General features: G+C 43.6%; 1 protein-coding gene across 1 annotated transcript in view; it reads right to left on the bottom strand.

The window, feature by feature from the left end:
- KCNU1 (potassium calcium-activated channel subfamily U member 1) overlaps positions 1-22,862 on the bottom strand; it is a 212,821-nt gene that overhangs the window by 91,815 nt on the left and 98,144 nt on the right. Inside the window, exons 30-32 of the mRNA XM_068920533.1 lie at positions 11,820-11,913; positions 9,149-9,283; positions 6,223-6,321 (exon numbers count right to left, since the gene is read on the bottom strand). The gene's annotated coding sequence lies outside the window, so the exon portion shown is untranslated. The remainder of the gene's footprint in view (positions 1-6,222; positions 6,322-9,148; positions 9,284-11,819; positions 11,914-22,862) is intronic.

The raw sequence follows: 22,862 nt of genomic DNA, 5'->3' as shown, positions 1-22,862 counted from the left end.
TAGCTCTAGGTTAACATGCACATTTCCTTAAACAGTGCAGTGTTTCCTTGTCTTCTCTAGCGCCTCCTTCCCTGGTGCACACTCCCCATCCTTCATTTCATTGCTTGAAACAAATTATGGGATAAGCTCAGCTGGCCTTATAGAGCCAGTGAAAACGTATTTAAAACATACTGTAGTTCACTGTAACCTGCACAGAAACTGTGTTGGTCGCTAGCACTTTTCACCAAAACAACAACAAAGGCTCTACTTCACCTGGCACAACATTCTCGCTGTGTTTGAGCTTCAGAAGGAGTAACGGGGACAGCTTTTTTTGATAACTACCACATCGAGACAGAGGAAGGGCGAGCGCAGGGCACACATCTGAACCAGCTGTCTCTGTGCAGATGCACCCCAGAGACTTTTCCTGATAGAGGCCTGCAGTGCAATGGGTGATCATTAACGGGAACCCGGGGTTGGAGCTGGGTAACTGTGACAAATCTTTTATATAAAACACTGGCAAGCTAACAAATATCAAGTAGAAAAGAGTGTAAGGAGAGAGGAAGGAAGGAGAGAAAGAAAATTATGCACGAGACTGTAACCCCAGCTTAATCTAACAACCTGGCCTGGTGAGCGATGCCAAAGGGTTGTATTTCATTCAGAGCCTCTAAAAAGGCCAGTAACACTCCCAGCTGTGGTGGTAGGTGCCTGGGCAGCATGCACAGCCATCGCCTGGGCACTGCAAGAAGCTCTACTTCTCCAGAGATATCAAGCCAGTACTAAAATTCACCGACTGATGTGGGGGTTGGACTTTGCTTTAAGGCACAGAAGTGCAGGAAGTGAGCACGGAGCTTCCTTGTGCCAGGGAGCGTGCTGGGAAGCTTTAGTGCATGGATCTCAGCAGTCATGCCAGGCTGGGATTTGCTGCACACCTTTAAAGGATAAAACATAACCCGTTTCTCCTCCCTCTGCGTGCCTCCTCCGGCACCTAGCAAGCCCTGCACCACACAGTTTATGTTCTAATAAACAAGACAGGGATAGGTCAGAGCAATTGAAACCTTGGCTTCAGCCATGCAAGCCACTGCACATCCATTAGATGCTAAAGATTTTCAGCCCTTAGTGACCTGGCCTGGATTTAAACCAGTGACCTAGCAATCAAAGGCCACACACCCCATTAGCCACCTAGACGGTCTCGGGAAGGGATGTTTTGTGCAGCTTTGGTGAGCTCTTACAATCTATACATCCTCCCACACATCTCCAAGAATATTACTGTGATACAAAGTATGACTGACTAGAGAGATGAAGATATTAAGCATGTGTCTTTGTCAGTTATGGCCATTATCATTAGCAGACTAGCTACTATTCCCTATATATTCCTCTTAGAAGCATTTACAGCTGAAACATTTTTAATGGCTCGATGAATATGAATGCAACATTTATAACCATTTACACATATGAGACTTTGGGGCACATCCATCTTTCATTGCAGGCACATAACCTCCCATTACCACACTGTCACACTGAAGAGTGAGCGGGGAGAAGAGGACCCCACTTTGTAGTGAAAGAGGAGGACGTTATTTCTGCCTGTTTTGTACAACACATGTTCAGAAATCTCCCTTATTGTCATCACAGACTTCTCTCCCCAGTCACGCACTTATTTAGACTCTTTATACTTTCATTAACAATGGAAAAATGCAGGCCGTTACATCTGTTAGCAGACATAATTTTAGACAAATACAACTTCTTATCAAATAAGCCTGCAATAAATGTTTCATGAACAGAACCCTTCAATAGAACTCCCAACACTAATTTAATGAGAAGTATCAAATGAATTTTTTTTTTTTTTATTCTGATATCTCCCCTGAGACAAATGATACTTTGCAGGCCTATTTTTAACAAATGAATTATTGACTTAAACTGGCACAATTAATCACAATATAATGGGATCAGGGGATGTTAGAGGCTCATTCAGCACGGCAGATGATGAGTACTGACTCTTCCAAGAAATGAGGCTCTTTAATCACTCCCAGATTAACAGCTACATGCTTTCAAATTTCAATCACAGGGAACTGGCAGTGTGGAATGAAAAGGGCCCACTCCAGGAGGAAGGAAGAAAGCAGGAGGATTCCTCACCCATGAGAGCCCCATTGTTTGTGATCTCAGAAACAGGCGCACACCTTTCCTGGGAAAGCAGAGGGTCTAAACTATGCTGCCTTCCTAAAAGTTCTCCCTTCCAGTCTTTACTCAGGTAAGTAATTTGGTTTCAGGAGGGCAGAGCATGCTTGTAACCCATCAGGCTATTCAGCACCTGCCCGTGTGGGAAAATCTGCAGGACTTAATAGAAAATCCTCTTAATTAATCCTCTCCTTAATAGGTAAGAAGGATGGATATAGGATTCTCCCCCCCCACCCCACCCCACAACTCCAGAACCGTGTTCTTTGGCACCCCATTCTGCATCCAAGAGCATCCAAACTCTGCAGGCAGTGGGGCTACAAGCAAACTCTCCTTGCACCTCCTATAAAAGTGTCAGACCTTGTGTTTATAAGCTATTCCACGAGAAACTCAGGACCTGAACTGGCAAAGCACTTCAGAGACTACATTCAGCATAGATTATATCCTATGTGGTCATGTGGAGGACTATTTCACCCTACAGATCTGAATATTTCTCTTTCCCTGTCCTCAAAGGCTATAGTTTCATTTTTCCCTAAACCAGAGTGCAAGGCTTTCTGCACTCCTCCTAAGAAGGGCTGCACTAATTCCCCACCTTTGCAGAAGTAGCGTTAAAGAACCATACCTGCTTTTCCCTAAACTTCAGCCCTCGGAAAATAGCATAGAGAACAGACTCCCGAGGATACCTCCACAGCTATGCAGTTACTCCTAGCGCTAGTACCACCCAGTCCCAAATGGCAGCCCCAAGTAACATCTTGCACCTATGGGCATGGAGCTCTTCTTAAAACGGTCACAGCACCACCTGACTCAGATGCATAAGAACAAGCTCTAGTACTAGTCTCCTACAGGGCTTACTAACTTGCTGTGGGGAAGAGAAATACTAGGTGATCCTTATTAAGCATCTGCAGAATGAGCTTACATGTTCTGTGCACCAGTGCCCTGCAGATAAGAATTCTGAAAGCTACATTTCAGGCCCTCAGTGTAAAAATGCATTGCTGATTTATCAACTTGGCTAGACTCTAAACTCTTTTGATTGCACAGACACAGATCACAGCAAGAGCATTCCCCAGCATCAGGGATTTAATGTAATTGTCTTGCAAGGATTGGAAATTCTTTCAGCTCCCCAGACAACATTTGACCCACCTAAAGAGTAATTCAGAAGCTTTTGTGATAAACAATAACTAAATAGTAAGTATAAAGATTAAGTTTTAAAGCCAGAAACGGCAAAGGAAATGAAACAAAATTAACATCAAGGCAAACTGAATGCATGTTGAAGCTATAGGGAAAGTCAAATACTATGCCTGTTTTACTTACTTCACTAGTCTTGAGTTTAGGGTTCTGTCTTTTCTCAGCAACTGTTAGTGACATCTCAGACACCTCAAGCAGAGCTTTTTCTTTCAGCCTGTGCTACTTGAGGTGCTTGCAATACCTTGGAATCTCCCAGGGAAAAATTCTCAATTTGGCAAGAGACTTGGCAGGTAAATAATGAGTAAACAGATCCCCAGCAGCTGAGCTTCAAAATGAAAATGCATGATTGCAATTTGCACTTAGAAACACTTTTAAAAATTAGCTCCTCTCGAAAACTGACAGAGAAATGAAAGAAATTCCAGGATGGACCATATATATCATACAGCCAGCCCAACATCCTGCCTTTGACAGTAGCCTGCATCAAATGCTTCAGCAAAAAAATTCAAGAAACTCAACAGCAGGATATTCAAGAAATAGAAGAAACTCCTCAAGTTTGGGATTGTACTACCCACATGGCTGTCTTTTCTTGACCCCTTAGTTAAAAGTTAGAAACAAATGCAAGCCCTGAAACATATGTTTTATCATTCTTTCAACATGTGTTTGATTACTGTTCAGTGTTATACCTCTAGATATTATTAATATTTAAATAAACACATCATCTCCATTTGATTCTTTTGGGGAAGCAAACAAACTTACAGCATCTCTCACCGGCTAAAGGACAAGGAATAAGATCAGCTGGCCAACTCCAAAATTGCTGTTCTGAGGTGAATGTCATTGACACTGTACAGCCGACTGCTGGGGTTCATCAACACAGGAAGGAAATACTGAATATTGTTCCAAGCTTCAAACCAGAGGGTAGGTAAAACCAACAGTTACTATCTGAGTTAAGGGCTATCATAGAGAAAATCTGAATTTTTCAGGTTGAGATTCTGTGTCAGAACTGATCAGCAAGAAGAACTACTGAAGACGGTTTTTTCCCCCCTCCGTATAAGAGCTTTTAACTCCCTCTATATCAAAAGATATTTTCCAGGAGTGTTATGACGTTGCACGGTTCCTTCCTAAGAAATTCTCCCAGTAATCTTTGTCCATGGGATATGCAATATTAGACTTTCAAACAAATCAAGACAGAGCCTACTAATACTAACCACATAATCCATTTAAAATTTGTCTTTGTCAATACTGTAGAAATCAACCTTTTTCTCTCCCTCAGCGTAGGATTTTCTGTGAAAGGGTATAATAGTCTCCATTGAGATTTTACTACCAGAGAAGCATCCAAATTATTTTCCTGATATGTAATCATCTCCAAATATTTTGACAGGGAAAGGTGCCTGTTTTCTGTCCACCTCAGACCTGATTCTTCACTGCCATGCTTCCTGTGCTGCCATTTGTACGCATGCAGGAAAAGCACAAGATGGACACAAGTGAACAATGAAACCTAAGCTCAGAGCAGATTGCATTCCCTGTGCGCAGTAAAGCGCTGATGAGGTGGGCTCCACGGTACATTTTTCTCACCTTTTCTCCTGTCACTGTTGAAGCTGACCAGGAGAATGCCTCGAAAATGGCTTTGGTGTACACACCGTGTGGCTTTAACAGCTGCACATCCTCAAGCAAGGAGGAAAAGTTGCAGCTCCCTAAATTCACACAAAAAAGGGGGGACAGCCACTGGAAAAGGAAGGGGAAGGGAAAGGTGGCAGATGCACTGGATCATGCCAGACTCTTTCAACATAGCTCATTGCCTGCAAGGCAGAATGCAGAAACGTGAAACAACAAATGAAGCCCATTTGTGCTCAAACACGCCTGAGCTTTCTCAGAACCAGAGCCTCTCTCGGAAATGGGGGCCAGTTCCTGTGTCTCTAGTGGAGGTCTGGTAGCCAAAAAACATTCTCTTCTTTATTTTAATTTATAGACTTGTCAGAAAGTTAGAATTGATTGGGAAGAGGTCTTGTTTTACCTATGGTGGGAGGAAATCAAGTGATGTTAGCAGCAATGCTGGGCACATTATCATCTGCTGGTTCCATTTAACAACTTCTCACAACATATGCAGTTTACATTATGGTATCCTGCACATGTAGTCTTTGGCTGAAAATATCCTCCAGAGCTCTGAATTTATGGTCATGCAAATACTCAGAGAAGCAAGAAACAGGCATGCCAAAGAATGAAAAAGGAAAGCCTTCTTTGTTTCTGCTTCTAGGTCATGTTAACTCTAACCTTGCCACGCTGCACAGGAACAAAGGGTGTTGATGTTTCACCCCCACACCCTCCCTGTCTCCCCATCTTTTGGGATGGTAATTCCTAGAATACCATCCTCTTACACGGATTCACTTGGCTTCCATGGGCAGCTGGAGCGCGGGCTCTAAGACATGCTTTCAGCTAATCTGTTTTTTTCCTCTGTAGGTCTGGCAAAACAACAGACTTCCCTCTGCCATTATTTCTACCAGTTCTGCACTAGTGAACCGCTTCAGGGAGTGTCTTCTGATTTACATCAGTGTGCAGGAGAGAGACTCAAGGTACGAAACCAACCATCAGGTTCAAAGTTCCCTAGCGCAAAACCTGGAGGTTGTTCCTTATTTTTGCCATTACTTCTCCCGGTATTCTCTGATTTAATAGTTCAGTGTGTCATAAGAAGAGGACTGAGCAGAATCCATTTGTCCTCCACTTCAGCCTAATTTCACTCTTTAATGATACTCCAGTAAGCCTCTCTGTACATTACCATGTAACGCCAGGTAGAAGTACTAGCTTAGATCTCAAGAGCACTACAAATGCATGGTAAGGATCCTGAGCTCATTAGCCCTTCCTGCTCTGTTAATTAGTGCGGACATAAGTACGTACGCTGATTCCCGTTCTGGAGTTGTCAGCTCAACATCAGCTTGGGTGTACTTGCATGGCACTAGCTGTTGGCTGTAATTTTTGTCATTGTGGAATTGCAGGCTTAATAAAAGAAAACAAAAAGACATTAAAGACCTCCATTTCACATTAGGGCACAAACAATATATATATAACCAATACAGCAATCTGTCACCTGTCAATTGTCAGCAAAAGCTTTGTGGGAAATTAATTTTCAAGTGCAATATCAGTACCCATTGATCTAAAGCTGTGGAACAATGGATATGGATCAAATTGGAAGTGGACCTGTACAATTCTTCATTATGTGTTTTCATAGCAAATATCCAGCCCGCTTACCTTCTTTGGATCTTTTCCTATGCTAAACTGGATTATCAGTTCATGTAAATGACTACAGTGCCACGATGTTGGAGGAGCAAGTTCATTTTATACCTAAAGGTAACATGATCCTCTGTTCTGATGAAAAGGCACTTGCAGAAGTTAAAGCTGCAAAAAGTTACCAGGATTAAGTTTCTAAGATTATCATAAAAGTGACAGCATTTGCCCCTATAAGCCATACCCAGAGAACTTTCTTCTTTGATTGCCGGGCTAATCTATCCACTGCTGATGTTGGCAATGAAGCACCCGAGCACGGTTGTGTCCTTTGCTATACCGAAGAATAAGGGCAGTGAATACAATTATTTCCAGTACTGACTGTTGACTGGCCAACCTCATAAATTAGATCCTTTCTTTTTGCCACACATATGTTAACTGCGGTGTAGCCTGGTCACAACTACAGTACAGTTCTATTTTTTTGTTATATTTAATTATTCCTAATTTACATCAGCCAGAGCTGCACTTAATATGTGAAGTGTTTAGTACTGGCACTTTAATGTCATGCTTAATACACATTTTTAGAGCTCTGGTCATTAACTACATGACAGCTTTTGAGCCCTACATTTACTCTGCAGCGTTCTGCAGCTTCATATGGCTTACAGAGGATGTTACAACAGTCTCATCAGTGTTTCTTCACATATGACATATTCCCTATACTTGATATACTCCATTTCTCAATTCTGATATCATCAGAGAACAGCACCGCAACTCCAGGTGTAATACGGGTTTTATTTTTAAAGAGAGATTCTCAACTTGAGAGGCCTGCAAGCTTTCAGCCAACATAAATCAGAGTGCTAAGAAATGAAAGTCAGTTTATGCTTCTTGGGAATATTTATCAGTGGGACAGTTCAAAAATGAAATCCCAAGTTTGCAGAAAAAATATGGGTGAAGCTGCTCCTGCACAGATAAAAGTGACCCACATTTCTACTTTTCCTTTCAACTTTTTAATAAGCCAATTCATTCACAGCATAATATCACTATATGGTCACCTCCTTATCAAAAACATTAATACAACGTTCACTTATATTTTTTTGTTTAGCAAAATGCCTTTTATGGGGATGAAATATTTCTAAATTCAGCTAATTTGTGTTTTCCCCAAGCAATGTATTAAAAAGCACCATAATTTGCGTGTGTGAAACGTAAAGAATTTTGACAGCAGCCAACAACTTCTTTTGTGGAAACTGTTTGGGGGGGGGGGGGTTGGAAGAGCAATTCTTTCAGTTCCACAATTTTTTTCTTTTTAATAGTTTTCTTTCTTCTGTGTTTGTACACTGCTGAACACAATATGTCCTTGATGCCATCTGAGGCATCTGAACACTGTAGATACATAAACAAACATACTACGTGGTGATTGCTGAGTTGTCTAGCCAATCATCTTAAAATGGCCATTCAGGATAAATTTCCTCAAACTCACGATTGCAATTCTTTTCCTTTCAAAGGTCTTGTCTACAGGATACATTGAGGAGAGTTAAGATAAATGAAGCCAAGGTATGAAGTTAAGGTGCATACATCAGAGAGTCGTTGCTACGTGATTCTGGCAAACAAAGAAGTCTTCACTGTCAGTGGCGAGCGACACCACTGCATTGTCTCACGTTAATCAATACCATCCTACACATACCCTGTTCTTCCCAGGAACCAGCTTTCCCTCCAGGATAAGCTGCACATGACTAGAGGGGGAGGTAGCAGAGAAGAGATCAGTGGAAGAATCAGGCAGGCAGGACTTGAATTCATGTGCAAGCAGGTGTTAAGTGAATCCCTCCAAAAGGACAAGATTCATTCCTTTGCTGGCTTTGGGATGAATTAGCATGAATTCATAATCCATGAATCCTGATGGTAGCAGAACAGCATCCCTCCTGTTGTTATTTATTTTGAGATTTTCACTGGGGCAATAGCTTTACATTTGACATTTATATAGGTCACAGTGAGCTAATAGCCATCTGCCATCTGGGGACTTTTATAATGAACATTGCAGAAGACTATGAAACAATCTCTGGCATTTCCGATTTGAACATAAGCTGAAATAGGGTTGATCTTTACAATATGCTCTGCTGTCTCTCTTCAGGTTTGCATTAGTCATTTGCCTGGCCCTGCTACACACACACGCTTGCACATATGGGAACTGGTGGGTTTCAGTATTTAGTACTACCAGTTAATCACCGCTCACACGAAAAAAACAATACCTTGCATTGCAATAAAGGGTCCCCATTCACCTGAAAATTTTCAATGCGTTTCACAAATATTAATGAACCCCTCAGCCTCCCTCCCCTGCACTGAAAGTATGAGACACTCAGCTGTAGTGCCAGCTTAAATGAAGCCTGTAGAAGCTACACCCCTCCTGCAAGATCAAATAGCTTTTCCCCACAGCAGAATCTAGAACGTAACCTCATCACCCTGTTTATCAAAAACACATACCAGGCTGAGGGACAAAAACATAAGAACTCTCAGAGGTAGACAGCCTCTATAAAAACCTTCCACAACGCAAGAGCAGAAGCATAGTAGTTGATACTGCTTCATCTCATCCTTCTACCAGAGCACTCACCTCAGATTCCTTTATCAGGCAGCTGGGCAGTTCAGCTAGATGCACGCATGATTGAAATCAGCCGGTGAATGACCTTTGCAGGAGGAAGGGTGGAGCAGAGTAGATCATGCCCTCACCTCAACAAGCACCAGAGCCCTGCAGTAAAGAATCCCAATGACGGATTTTTAGTGGCATGAAATTCCTGTAGTGTCAACTCTTAATCATCTGGGCCCGCATTATAAGTGCTGTTGATGCAGCAGCCCCCAACGTGGTCTGTAACAGGGGGTTGATTGTACTCCACTTCTGTCCCCAGCGGAAGTGAGCCTCCATGAGCATCCCCTGCAGCTCCATGCTAGGGGCAGGAGAGTCACTGCTGCCTTCTTCCTATTCACCGGGACAATTCATATACAAATACAAGTATTTCCACAAGTATTTCCAAGTACCCAGTTGCACTGTGCTATTATCATCAGCTTTTGTACACGAGGAATTGATAGTGGAGCAGATTAAGCGACTTGCTGAACTGTATAAGCCACCTGAAAGAGTTGTGAGTGAAGCCAGGTGTCCTGAATTCCAGGTCAGCGCTTTAACAGCAAGGCCACCCTTTCTCCCAGTACCTACATGCTGTTTATTTTTTGATACAGATGTGTGGAAGGACTGAACGCGCTCAAATGGTTGAAGATATCCCATCTCGACTAGTCACTCTCCAAAAAGTCTCCTAAGGGGGCTAGGCCTCCTTAATGCTGCATGTTCCTCGTGAGTTCCCCAAGCCTCAGCAGGCCTCAGGGTAATAAATTACCTTTAGTTTCTGCCTTAGCAGCAGCGGCCTGGCCCAATCCTCCTTTCCATGACTCAACTCATGATGAAACGCCTATTTCCTGGTGCTGAGATCTGTGAAAATTGGTCTTTTCAGCCTCCCTCCTGAGGGACATGCCTCAGCAAAGCAGCCGGGGGCATCTTTGATCAGTTGTGCTTTTCTCCCTTCCTCTTGCCCCCGATACTGACGCCTGGTCCTGGGGTGTCACTTATTTGTATTATGTCTTCTAAAGACGACACACAGAGCGTGTTTGAAATCCAATCTCCTCTCATGGGGCTGCGCGGATGGGAAGTCAGGGAGATGACTCAACGCTGACCAGGTTTTGACCTGGTCCTACAAGGACTCAGGTTACACAAAATGCTGTGCTGGCTCTGATAAGCATAAATCTTTCAGGTTGCAACTTTCTGCAAAGTTCAGCAGGTGACTGCTTAAAGAATTTAATGTTCAGCTGCTGCCTGCTAATGCTGACATGCAGGAGGGCACAGACAGGCCAGAGGGTGGTCTGTGGCCTTCCCCACTCCTGCCGCTGCCCTGGCACCTTGCTTGTTGCTGGCAGTGCACTCTGGCTCTCCATCCTGATACAGAGGGTAGCCTTAGTGTGGTACAGCAGCCTTTTGTGGGCTGAGAGACTTCAGCACCATTCATACGCTACAACATGACCTCCTGAAGTCCTGCAGCCCCTCCTGGCTCCAGCATCACTGGAGCCATGACCTGCCTTTCACTGGCCTCAATCTAATGGAGTGATTTGCACTGATGTTGCCGTAAATCAGCAACACGTTGCCTGTGTCACTGACTCCCTTTCAAAAACACCGCTGTAGACTTACTCTAAGTGAGAGCATATTTTCATTCCAATGGAAGGCATAAAAAGATAGATGTTACAATAACTTAATCTCCACCTCTACCTCTGTCATCACATGCACGTTCCCTTCCCCGTAAACACAGAACGCCCAACACCACCCAGTCAAGGTTGCTTTGGTAAACAATGTTCATTCTCCTCAGTGCCACTAGTAACATAAAACAGATTGGCCTGAAGAGTGCTTCTGGTATTGTTATTAATGTCCATATCATAACTGCTTCCATAAGACTGCCATTCCACGCAGGGATCATAGCATGCAGAAGGAGCTGGGAGCTCAGCCCAGGCCTGTATTCCCCCAGCAAGATGTCAGACTCAGCGCTCTCTCTGAATTACAAAGTGTGAAGGAGAGAGAGGGAAGTTTCACATTCTCTCACTTTAGGAGTAGTAAAAATTAGGCAAATGGTAGGAGAGAGCAGTGAAAGTGAAGGGGACATTCCCACCGCTGGGATACACCTTTGCATTAGCCACGTTGGGTAAATTCACTTCTGCTTTGCTGGTCAGGACTTTCCTGCACTCCCATCTTGCTTCATATTTAATCTGCAGCATCAAAGAAGCGCCTTCACCCTCCCTCTGCTCCTTGTCCTGCTCAACTCCTCCTGGCAGCATCTGAGGACTTGCCTTGTCCCTAGCTGTGCTCTGCACTCCCTTTGAGCACTCTCTCTCCTGCAATCTGATGTCAATCACAGCTGTTTTAATGTGCCGACTTTCTACAGCCACACTTGTGCTTACTTAACAATATGCTGCTTTGATCAGTGTAATACAAGCAAAACTAACAAAAACAAGCCCCGTACCTCCCCTCTCCCCTCCTGAAGCAAGCCTCACCAGGCCTCAGGCTTGTAAAACCAAAGCGATTGCAATCTTTAATTTTATTTCCTTTATTTTCAGGCTGTTAGGTGCTGGTTCTGATTAGGGACAGTCTGAGCAGGAATAGAGCAATTTTAAATAAAAACATGTTGAGCTTTAGGGGAAAAAACCAACAGCTTTATCAATTTAGAAGAAATGTCTTTTCAATGCAAGCTCACCAGAATTGTGGACAAGGCTGTGTTGACCTAGGCAACTCAGGAAGCAATCTCTCTTGCTAGTCACATCACTCTGATGGCTTGGAGGGGACATCATCTGTGGACAGAGTAGGTAAGACTTTACTGCTGGATTCAAAAGGGCAAGGACTACAAGCATTTTTGGGAAATCTAATTTCAGGAGCACGTTCAGAGATAAACTTACCTACTTCTGAGCAGGTAACCAAACCAAAACCAAAGTGTGACTTCGCTCAGAATTCACTTGGTAAATAAATATGAAGTCACTAGCTTGACTTCAGTAGAGTGAGACCAAGTACACGTATCTTACACCCTGGTAAAGCCAAAGTGCTGCACCAAGACAGCTCTCTACTCACGTAATTCAATGATGGTGATAACAGTTACGCTAATTTGCACTGCTGAACAAACAGACCGGTGTTTGTAGGAGAGCTGCTTTGGACTGCTGCTGCTGTAAATGAAATCAAATACGGCCCAGTGGCTGGATTTACGCTGATGCAATATCGTCATGCCTTCAGAGTGTGGGTCTGGCAAACCCAGTCCTACTGGCCCAGCTCCTTGACTAGTGTAAATGGGCTTCACTAGAACAGTGCCACTTTCAAACTGAATGTCTGCTACCCAGATGGACAACATTCGGAAATATGCACTGCACACACATGGCTTTGTGATGCTTCACAAGGGTTTTAGGCAGGGTCTGGGCAAAACTCGAGACTTTCCTTTAATCCTATTCAATTTGGGCATTAAATCAGCCAAGGCCAGCATCCTGACTGCACTTCCACTTTCAAAGCAGCAGCTCCTGTCTACTCTCTGACTCCAGGTAGCAGGATCTTCTCTTTATTTTCAGCTCTTGATTTTACCTTTTCGGATGCATGCACCCTCCTCCTACTCCTGCAGATCCTATGACCTCAAGGTCCTTCACTATTCAGCGCCAAAATCATGTCAGAGCTGAGCTTCTGTTTCTCAGGAAGGAGTTACTGGGACCTTCATGGGTCAGGGTTCAGATTAAGTGGCAGGGAGATAAAAGCCAGCCAGAGCTAGTTCTTGTGGAAGAGCTCATGGACTGCTGATGCACCGCAATAAAGTGCATGCTGATGCACTGCAGTAAAGTGCATTGAAGCCAGTAGAAAGTGTTTCAAACGCACCAAAATGCCTTAAATGGCTTTGTTTTTATTCATTGTTTGTACTCCAGTTAAAGGTAGGAGCAAAAAGGTCCGTATCAGGATTGAGATTGAATTCTTGAAGATGAGACTTCACACATACCTTAAGCTGTTCCTTTTAGGACTGAAAAGACTGTTCACAGTAAAGAGGTTGAGAACCAGATTTCAGGTAATGAGTACACTTACTCCAGCCCAGGAGCGGATCCCTCTTAAGTGACTAGCTCCGTTGTGGTAATAGCTATTATTTTATTATTATAGCAGAAAAAGTTTTCCATGAACCAGGGCTCCACTGTACTAAGAGGTGAGCACGGAACAAGAAAATGCCCTGATCTGAAAGGGCTGGCAATAGTTTTCTGAAACTTGCTGCTAAACATGGCCTTCAAAGCCACGTGTCTCTGGCACAAACAGTTTCAAAATCCTTTTGCACTTTGAATTTTCCTGTATAATGGGATTTCATTAGGCAGATGCTAGACACATATTGCGGCACCTTCAAGAAAGTGGTGCCTTTCCAAAGAGCTTAGGAGATTGCTGCGTGATGCCCTGATGTCAATACAAAAACTTCGGCAGACATCAAGGACTCTGAATCAAATCCTTTTCCTAAGCCATGCTTCTGCTGTAATCAACAAAACAGATCATTTTTCACATCATTCTGTGATAGGCAAGGGGGGCCTGGCAGCACCTTCAGGAAGGTGTCGTGGAACTGAAACACACCATCACCCGACCCTGAGCGTTAGTCTTCCTGGACCAGGACCTCGATTATACCAAGTGCTGGACAAGCGCTGGCAAACCAAATTGCCCCAGACTGCTGAACAGAAAGTGCAACAGACCAGTGCAGTTGCACATGCTTCAAAATGCTAATTTATTTTCCCAATATGTGAGTTAGTTTCATGATACCAGCATTTTGTAGCTGAAAAGCTATGGTTTTCTTTCCTTTGCAGGGAAGGTCATCATTCTCTCAAGTGAATGTGGGGTTACTCTTGGCAGGTCAAGCCAGGGCCCCAGATATCCAAAGGCAGGTGCTCAGCTTTCAGCAAAGACCTGGCCCCTTTCCAGTGCTTCCAGGTGGCCACTCTGAAAATGAAGGCATCTCAAGACAAATCACTTCAAAATTCTTTTACCAGGAATAGCAAATCCCCCCTAATTCTGCCTTTGCCTTAGTCGTTGTGTACACATGGAGAATTTGCAGATCCAGTCAACGCGCTCCACTTTGAGAGGGGCTGTGGGCCCCGCATTGCCACGAGCGTTATTGTACCTCTCCTGGCAGTTACTGCATTACTATGACAGCTGCAAACCCCGATCAGTGAATAACCTAATCGAGCCATTAAAAGAAACAGAAGCCCTCTGCCCTGTTTGATTTCTCTCTATAATGATGTAAAGTGCACTTTAATGGAGTCAAAGTGGTCCTGGGCCATTCTTGTTAAGGCCATTTGATGCAGTGCTATTGAGTCCCACTGCTAGCGTTCATTACCTCCCTTCAGTTCTCTCCTCTGCTGCATTGTAGTTCAGACTTCCCAGCACAGTTTCTCCACTGCTACAGCCCCTTGCCTGCATTTTGTCTACATAAATTAGACCTTGTGCAGCATATTGGCCTGTCAGGGGACTAGGAAGAAACTGTATATTGTTTCTGGCATTCCCGGGCCCTTCTGCCCCTGACATCTGCTGTGTTTGTGACAGGGAATACATTCCTGACTCATTATCCGGGCAAGCGGAATCCCTTCCTGACAGCACCATTAATCAGAATCAAGCAGTCCGGCAAATAAAAAAAAAAATAAAAAAAATAAAAAAAAGGAGAAAGAAGGAAAGCAAAGAGAAGAGACAGTTTGTAACTTTCACTTTTGTGTCATCCCAGTGTCTGGACAAGTAGCAATCTATCTTTCTGAGTGACAGCTCTGATGGATGGCATTATTTATGCTTTTGTGTATTAAAAGACAGTTCTGGCACTGGCTTGTCACTCTACCAGTGGTTTGAAAAAAGCAGAAATTTAATTTGAAGGAAAAGAGGGCAAAGATCAGAGGAGCCAGGGTAGGGAGCACTGCCCGAGAGGGACAGAGACTGCAGGGGGAAGGAGTGACTGGGAGAAGGTAGATGTGTTGCATAAATACGTAATTGACGTTACAGGTATAGAGAATTCTGTTTTCCATTGGGAATCCATTTTAATACCTTCTTGTGTTAGAGGGGTCTGTTTGTTGACACAGGGGAGCAGCTCCTTGCAGGGATGAATCATTTAGGGTGGGATGGGCATATGCTTATTTTTCTGTACATAATTTGTGTTTATGTACACAAACATTATTATATATGCACATAGGTATGCAACTAAGTGTGTGTATATAAGGGAGTGTCTATATGAACGTGTGCATTTACACAATTGTAAATACAGGATTTTTCGCTCTTGCATACATATCTTCAAAAACACAAAATATTTGAACATCTACACACACGAAGACACTCGTGGATACATCTCAAGATAATTAATTCATATATATTCTTCTTTTTTTCCTTTTAAACATGTCTCTTAATTACATTACTTGTAAGCAAATTTGAACACAAACCATGGACAGTATTCTTTAAATCTAAGTAGCTTTGTATGTTTGAAGTTTTGGGGGAAAAATTGCATTTCACTTCTTCTGGAAAGTGAAGTCTAACTGTTAGTTTAGTTTTATGTCTTTTTTATATTTATACACACACACAAGCTAGTTGATTGTGCAATGCTAGAGTTCTGGTATGAAGATTTAGATGTCCACACTTCAATTCGTACTATTTCCTGTCTGTAGAAAGTGCTGGTATTTGCCTGGGAAGTGCCAAGCTGGGGAGCTGGCTCATACTGACCCATTTATAAAGTCAGAATTGCAGGGAGTGTAAATTCATATCTTTCCTTACCGTGCTGATTTATGTGCTGGCAATTGAACCCATAGATATTTATAAACTATATGCCCCACTGTATATAAATACTAGAGCATGGTCAAAGTATGTTTCTATGGGGATGTTATATATAGCAGTACAAGAGGAAATAAGCAGGCCATGTTCACTTCAATAGCAAGCAGGTACATCTTTTTGAAGGATATGGATTAGGTGTACTCGTGCCAGCAGTGAATTTGGCTCTACACGTATTTATGTTTCTGCAGCCTTGATGATAGGGAGAGCCTCCCAGGAGCTGCTGTTCCATGCGCAGAGCGAAGGTTGAAGATTTAGCTGGTACTGAAGACCATAGGTAAATCATTACGGGCCGTTATGGGAATAAGGCACCCCAAATTTGGGTGCCAACCTCCTCAGGTCTCCTATGAAATTAGAAACCACCAGAGCATTTTCAACATAGCTGAATTAAAACCAGCAAGTTTCCCTAAAGAAACTTACTTTCTTCAGTAAGTTTGGATCACAGATGGTCTCCTTCTTAATCTTCTGAGGCATACTGAGTCTGAGAGAGATAAGTGCCTGCGTTCAGCTATGCTGCCTACAGCCAAAAGTGCTAATTCACAGAGGTGCTAGCGCCCTTCATACAGATTTGTCCAACTGGGCAGAGAATTGAAAAGAGCCAGTGTGACCCCCAGTCTGGAAGCAGGGTCAGGTGAGATGCAAGGCTCCCACCCTCTGCCTGCACAAGTCTTGATAAACTTTCCCTGACTGTAAATGTCTATGCAGCCGACAGTGAGTTGAATGTGGGGTGCCATGCAGAGGTTGCTAACTGCACGTTGGTTTGAGTTTCTGGGTCAGATACACAGAGACTATGGCGCATAACTCCCTATAGTGTTGTTGTGGGAGGCCCGGGAGGGGCAGCTGAGCCAAGCACAGAGCATCCTCCTGCTCTGGTCCCCACAGCACTCCACACTACGGCAAACGTTCGGGGTGGCGGTATAGGTGTCCCTGTCACTTATGAATGGGTTCACAGTTAACAGCCAGAAACGAGTAACAGAGTTTAATATGTATCACCGGTAGTAATAATAGTTAAAGACTAGTAATAGCAATAGTAGTAACATACCACTAATTAATCAATAACTATACATTCAGCTCCACACACAACACGGAACAAGAACAATTACACTATTTAGAAGTACATATATATACACACGAGCTCAAACCAGTAACGGAAAAGGTGCCTGGGGCGCTCCCAAAGCGAGCGGGCCACAGCCGAGCCCGTGTGCTGCTTCAGGTACTGCTCCCCGGGGCGGGGGTATACTCACACGTCCACCGATGCTAGCGGCCGGGGGGATCCCTCGCTGCCTGACCCACCGTCCCAGGCCAGGGGGCACGGCGGCGCTGGCTGTCCCACGGCCTTCCGGGGAGGAGATCTTCACTTGGGATGGGGTTGGGGGGGGGGGGAACAACAACAAAGCCTTGAAAATAAATGGCTGCCGAGGCTGCTGCTTCTCGAGCTGCTCCAGTGAACTCAGCGCTCTCCTCCCCTCCGCCACCACCATCGCAAAAGGCCCCCGCTAGGCTGCCACGTGCCCCTTTTATACCCATCCCGCTTTGGGCCTGCAGGCAAGCGATTGGCCGAATTTGTCTAGACCCCTGCTCCTATTGGTCTGTTTTCGATGCCTAATTGTGGTGGGGACCTGTTTGCAGACCACCCTGCAGACCCGCTTTCCTTCCGGACTATTCTGCCTGACCGACAGGTACGGGCTTTTAGGGCACATGTCAGCCCTCCACCAATGATTTTAAAATTGTGGCAGCAGCAGGTTTTCCAGGCTAGCCAGGGCCACAGAAAGGACAGGGTGATTGACACCTTATACCCACTGTTCAATAAAACCCATTTCCCTAACTTTTCCCCTAAACCAAACCTTCCATGACAAGTGTAACAACAGAAAATGTGCAAGTTACTGTTTTTTGACCACGATATGTTTCACTCTATGGTATTTTCCAACTCTGCATGACACATGGCTTTGACCTGAGAAAATATGAAATAACCAGTAACATTATTATTTATAACTTTTGCTTTCAGATGACCCATCTCTTGGCTATTTTGACAAACATCTGCTTTGGAACCCGAGAGCCAACATACAGCATTTGCTTTTAATTAATACAAATTTATTTCATCCCCAAGTCTCAGCAGGTTTCCCTTCCCCTCTCCTAGACTATTGGCATCAGCAGCAGTGGCCCTACCACACCTAGCAAATCTTGACAACAGCCACTCTTGAGACTATACATCCAGGGCAAAATCCCAAACACTTCAAAAACTGCCAAAGTTCTTAGCTAAATCCAGGAATAGTGTTGACTTTCAGGCCCAGCTGGATTGTTATCATCATCCTCTTGGACTTTTTTTTTCGTTCTTGAGAATAGCATATCTCCTCTTCCTACCCACTGGGCTTTGTCAGCTCAGCCTCTTACAACGCTCAGATGCAACACCGTGTTTCCAACATATTGACTGAGCACTATTGATGGACAGACAGGAAAATTGCTGTTACTCATGAGCATTTAAGAACCAACCAGCCCAGGATTGTACTGCTGGTGTTCTGATCAAGATGGAGGTCATGAGAAGGCCTAGGTCTGTGCACTGACTTCATCCACAAAAGTTCCCTAAAGGGATGACATCACAGCAATCCCGGGCGATGAGCTGCCCTTTCAGGGTGTGAAGTGGAACGAACCTGTTCTTTCAAGACCCAGAGCTTAAATTTCAAAGCAAGATGTGTATGTAATTCCTTCACTTTCCTCTGAAAACCCCAGCCCGCGCTTTGAAAAGGAGCTGGTCATTTTCCTACCCCCCCCCCCCCCCCCACGGTCTCAGTCTGTTAGTGACTGTGGACTGGCTTTTTTAAATGTTGATATCGTTAAGGTGAAATTGGCCAGCATGTAGGGCAGGCTGTAGTTAGTGCAGAAATATGTGGTGGAGGGGTTTCTCTTCACTGGCTTCCAGCAGCGTAAGTTGGGCTGGTCAGTAACTGTTCCAGGAGGAAATACAGTAATCATTCACAATAGCTAGGCACTGAACAAGGCAAGGGGAGCCTATCTTATTTATCAGTCTTATTGTAACTATCTTCTTGGAATTGTATTGTGCAATAAATACATCTGAGGTTGCACCTCAGCTGGAGTAAATGGTGTAAATTATCACAGCTCTAGCGAAGACAATTTATAGCCACTGAAGATCTGCCCCTTGATCTCCAAAACCTAAGGAACATAAGCTCTTGCTTTTAAGCGTCATAGTTGGATCGTTTAATTCTATTCTGTCGTCTGTCAGAACAGCAGGCAGAAGGAAGCAATGCATTGGTGTCATATGGAAGCCATGGTTTGATGACGGACAAAATTAAATCCTTGCATTTGGACATAAACCACAGTAACACAAAATATGCAGCAAGTCAGGCTTGGTTTTCAATACTGAAAACACAAGGCTCCACTTGGCAGGCTGAGGAGGAGATATTAGTCAGATTCAGCCATGGTTCTCTTTGTTTTATTGAAGGATAAATAATTATGTGCTGAGATATTCCAGACTCATGTTAACACAGTTGTGCGTGAACCACAGCAGAGGATGCTGTGAGACTAGGAAGGGCTGGAAGCCCTTTAACCAGTAAAGTGCCTAGGAATCCTGGAAAAGTTTGGGGGCTTACCTCTGGAAAACAATCCCAAAGTTTCCTCAAAATATACCTGACATGCTAATCTCCGCAAATTAACCCCCCCAAGCATTTGCTTTCTTAACGTTCTTAGGGCAGAAGCTTAAGATATTGATTCAGTCTATACCACATCTCCCTGTATGTCTGCTGTGTGCTCCTGCTACTGCTTCCAGCTGGGGGATTCACTCTTTGCACAGTTGGTTGAGGCCTCAACCTCCAGTTCTCAAAGCTCTTCAGTTGGGCATATGCTGAGGGTCTCGGGAAAGGGAGGGACTGCAGCACTTGTAGCTCAAGGACAGCCCTTCTTCTTTGCTTTTAATGCTTTTTACTAGTTGAAGTCCAGAGAACACCCTCATGGACATTTAAGTGAAAAATTCATAAAAAGAGAGGCATAATCCCCTCAGGTAAGTAGCAGTGACTAGTTCTAAGTTAGAGAAGCAGATTTTGGGAAAGTCTCATTATGGCTTGGTAGCAATTCTTATTCTATTGATACAAATGTCTGTGCAGAAAAATAGAGAATTTAGGACAAAAAATAATATTTTAACTTGTAACATTACTTTTCCTTTAAGGAATTCCGGCATGGATTTATTGAATATACTCAAATTTTCTTGAATAACTCAAATCAATATTCAGCAAATGAATGTTCTGCCCTACCCCTCACTATTTGTTCCACAATCTCCCAAGATTGTGGCATTGCTACTTTTTGTTTTAAAAGAACTCCCAATGTAAAATGGGTTTAATTTTTTCCCCCCTCTGTGTGCCTGCAGCAGAGGATCAAAGATACTACAACCCTTCCATGGGTTCCAAGCACTTCCATGCTCCTCTTTTTCTTTACAGTGTAATATCCTCAGGGCAGAGACCCTATTTTTGTTCTGTCTCTGTATGGTGCCTAGCTTAGAGGAGACCTGATCTGGCCTCTAGTTGCTACCTGAACTGTCTAAGCTAATAACGGTAATAGTTAGCAGAGCAGTTTTAAAGCAAGTGCTGTGATTATTCCCAGAGGTGCTGGGCAGAATTGAAGCAAGTAGTTGCTGGTAGCAGATACAGCTTGTGCTATGCAGAGAGCCACCACAAGCCCTGTGTACTGAAAAATTGGAATAGATGGCCTTACCCAGAACACCTGGAAACAAAGAGGCTTCATGAGGCTCCAGGACCATTCCTGTGTGGTGGCACAGGCCTTATGCTGGCCCATCTGCAGTAATCTGCCCATTGCCCGAACTGCAAATGCGGAGGCAACAACGGAACAAAGTGACTCCACGTAATCACGTATAAGGCTTCCAAGGCCTTCCTGCCACAGCAGCTCTTGCCTTCCTAGTTCAGTCAACAAGATCAATATCCTTTCCTGTGACAAGAATTGTCACAACTCAGTATTCACAAGAATACTGAGTTGGCAATTCCGTCTTCCTCACTTGGTCTCCATCCCATTGCGTCATTGCAGACCAGCCTCCCTGTTCAGTCAGCTCCAAGGAGACAGGAAGCCTTCTGCAACCTTGCAGTCACTCGCAAGCTCGTGCTTTCTGGCACGCAGACTGATGGCAGCGGCGCTGCTCATTCACAAGAAGGTAGACACACAGGTAAACGTGTGGGGCAGAGGTTTTAGTAGTCACTGCTCTAGCTAATCAGTTGAGGACAACTGTTTCATTTTTAAAATAACGGATGATGTTTTAACTCAACTTCTTTCTTCGTGAAAGGCCCAACCCAGAGGGCCTTCCAAGTGCATGAATGGCTCTATCTTCATCTACCTGGTACTGCAGCGTATGAACTGTCCCTCTCTTCCTTTCCTAGTATCTCCGCCCCCACTGCCATTTCCAGAAGTGATTAATGATATTTTGAACAGTGCAATCTGCATTTCTATTGCTTGACAGCACTACTGAAGCACACAGAGACCGGACAAGATTGACCAGCCTTATTCATTCATGTCTCTCTTTCCTGGTCAACCTCCTTAACTTCCAAAAAGCTTTAATTAAAAAAAAGCAGAAGGTGAAGGCCGCAATTCACAGATGAAGTTCTGAAAGTGCCTTTTTTTTCTGGGAAAGAGCTGCTCGAATGCCTGCCCTCTAGAACAGAGTCCTAACTGCACCGTACCCAGATTGCTGTGGCTGCTGCTTTACATTTTGCACAGTTCTGTTGTAGTCACAAGTGTAAAATGGAACTTGTTAATCACGTTTTGGAGAAGGCAAAGGACATAAATGTCAGCACAGCAGAATGAGTTTACATAGAGACGAAATAAAGCTGAGTAGCATAGATACAGCATGGAGCTGGATTTCACATTTCACTGATGCTCTTGGTCCATAGGTTTGCTCATTAACGAGGCCATGATTCTGTTATTCAAACTCATGGTAAGTGGTTCCTTAGGCAAAGATCCAGCAAAGCACTTAGGCAAATTCATAAATTTATGTTCCATTGACTTCTGTGCAACTATTTATATGCTCAAAGTCATGCATGTCTTAAATGCATTTCCAGATCAGGCCATGTACTTCACAAATAGTCCTTTTGCAGCATCGTAAACTCCAGACTTTCAAAATTCATGAGTTCAAGTTTCTCCTTTCCCCTCAGCTACCATAACTGCAACATAGAATGCGGTTTCAGGAAATTCTTTATTTAAAAAAAAATCTGCCTGATTTTTGAACTTTTAATGTTAACGTTTCCCAGGTTTTTTTCGTAGTTGTGGCTAGGAACCTCGTCAACAAAGAAAATGAAACAAGAAAGAATGTGAACCATGGTTCTCATCTAAGTTCATGTCTTCAGAAGATGGGATTTTTACAAAAATACTCAATATTGTAAAACTCACAATAAAATCACAAAAGTAGGAAGACTTTTTTACACATTTGAAAAGACTGAAATCTTCATACTAGGATCAAAGGTTTGGTATAACCAGTGCTGAATTCTGCTAGGTGCAGCTTGAACTGTGTATTAGGGGGAGAAAAAAGACTCTTAAGTTCTTGTGCTCCACGTAGCCTGCTTTGCTTCAGTGCTTCACCACGGAGTTTCAGCTCAGTGGATTTTGTAGCACTGTACTGCTTCTTGCTTTATTCTGTTTTTTATACATCCTCTAAAATCTCTATTTAAATATCTCTAGAATGAGTATTCAAACGTCTTCACCAATAACAAGCAGGGAATTAAATTGCCTTTTCGTCAGGAATCCCCTGATTTGTCTTCTGCAGTATGTACTTTTTTCTTTTCATCCCTTTGGCCAGTAAGACAAAATTGACTCCCACATCCGATTAGGGCCGATGAATTGAGTAGAGGGGAGCATCTCTGGGGAAGCACAATCAACTCTTTTTGAAAAGGACTAATTTCATTTCTTACAGACTTCAGGGCACCCAAGTCTAAAAACC

This window comes from Struthio camelus, chromosome 27 (genome assembly GCF_040807025.1).
Source record: "Struthio camelus isolate bStrCam1 chromosome 27, bStrCam1.hap1, whole genome shotgun sequence".
In the NCBI taxonomy this organism is placed as follows: Eukaryota; Metazoa; Chordata; class Aves; order Struthioniformes; family Struthionidae; genus Struthio; species Struthio camelus.
The sequence above is the reverse complement of the archived record's forward strand: the minus strand, read 5'-3'. Positions and strand labels throughout refer to the sequence as shown.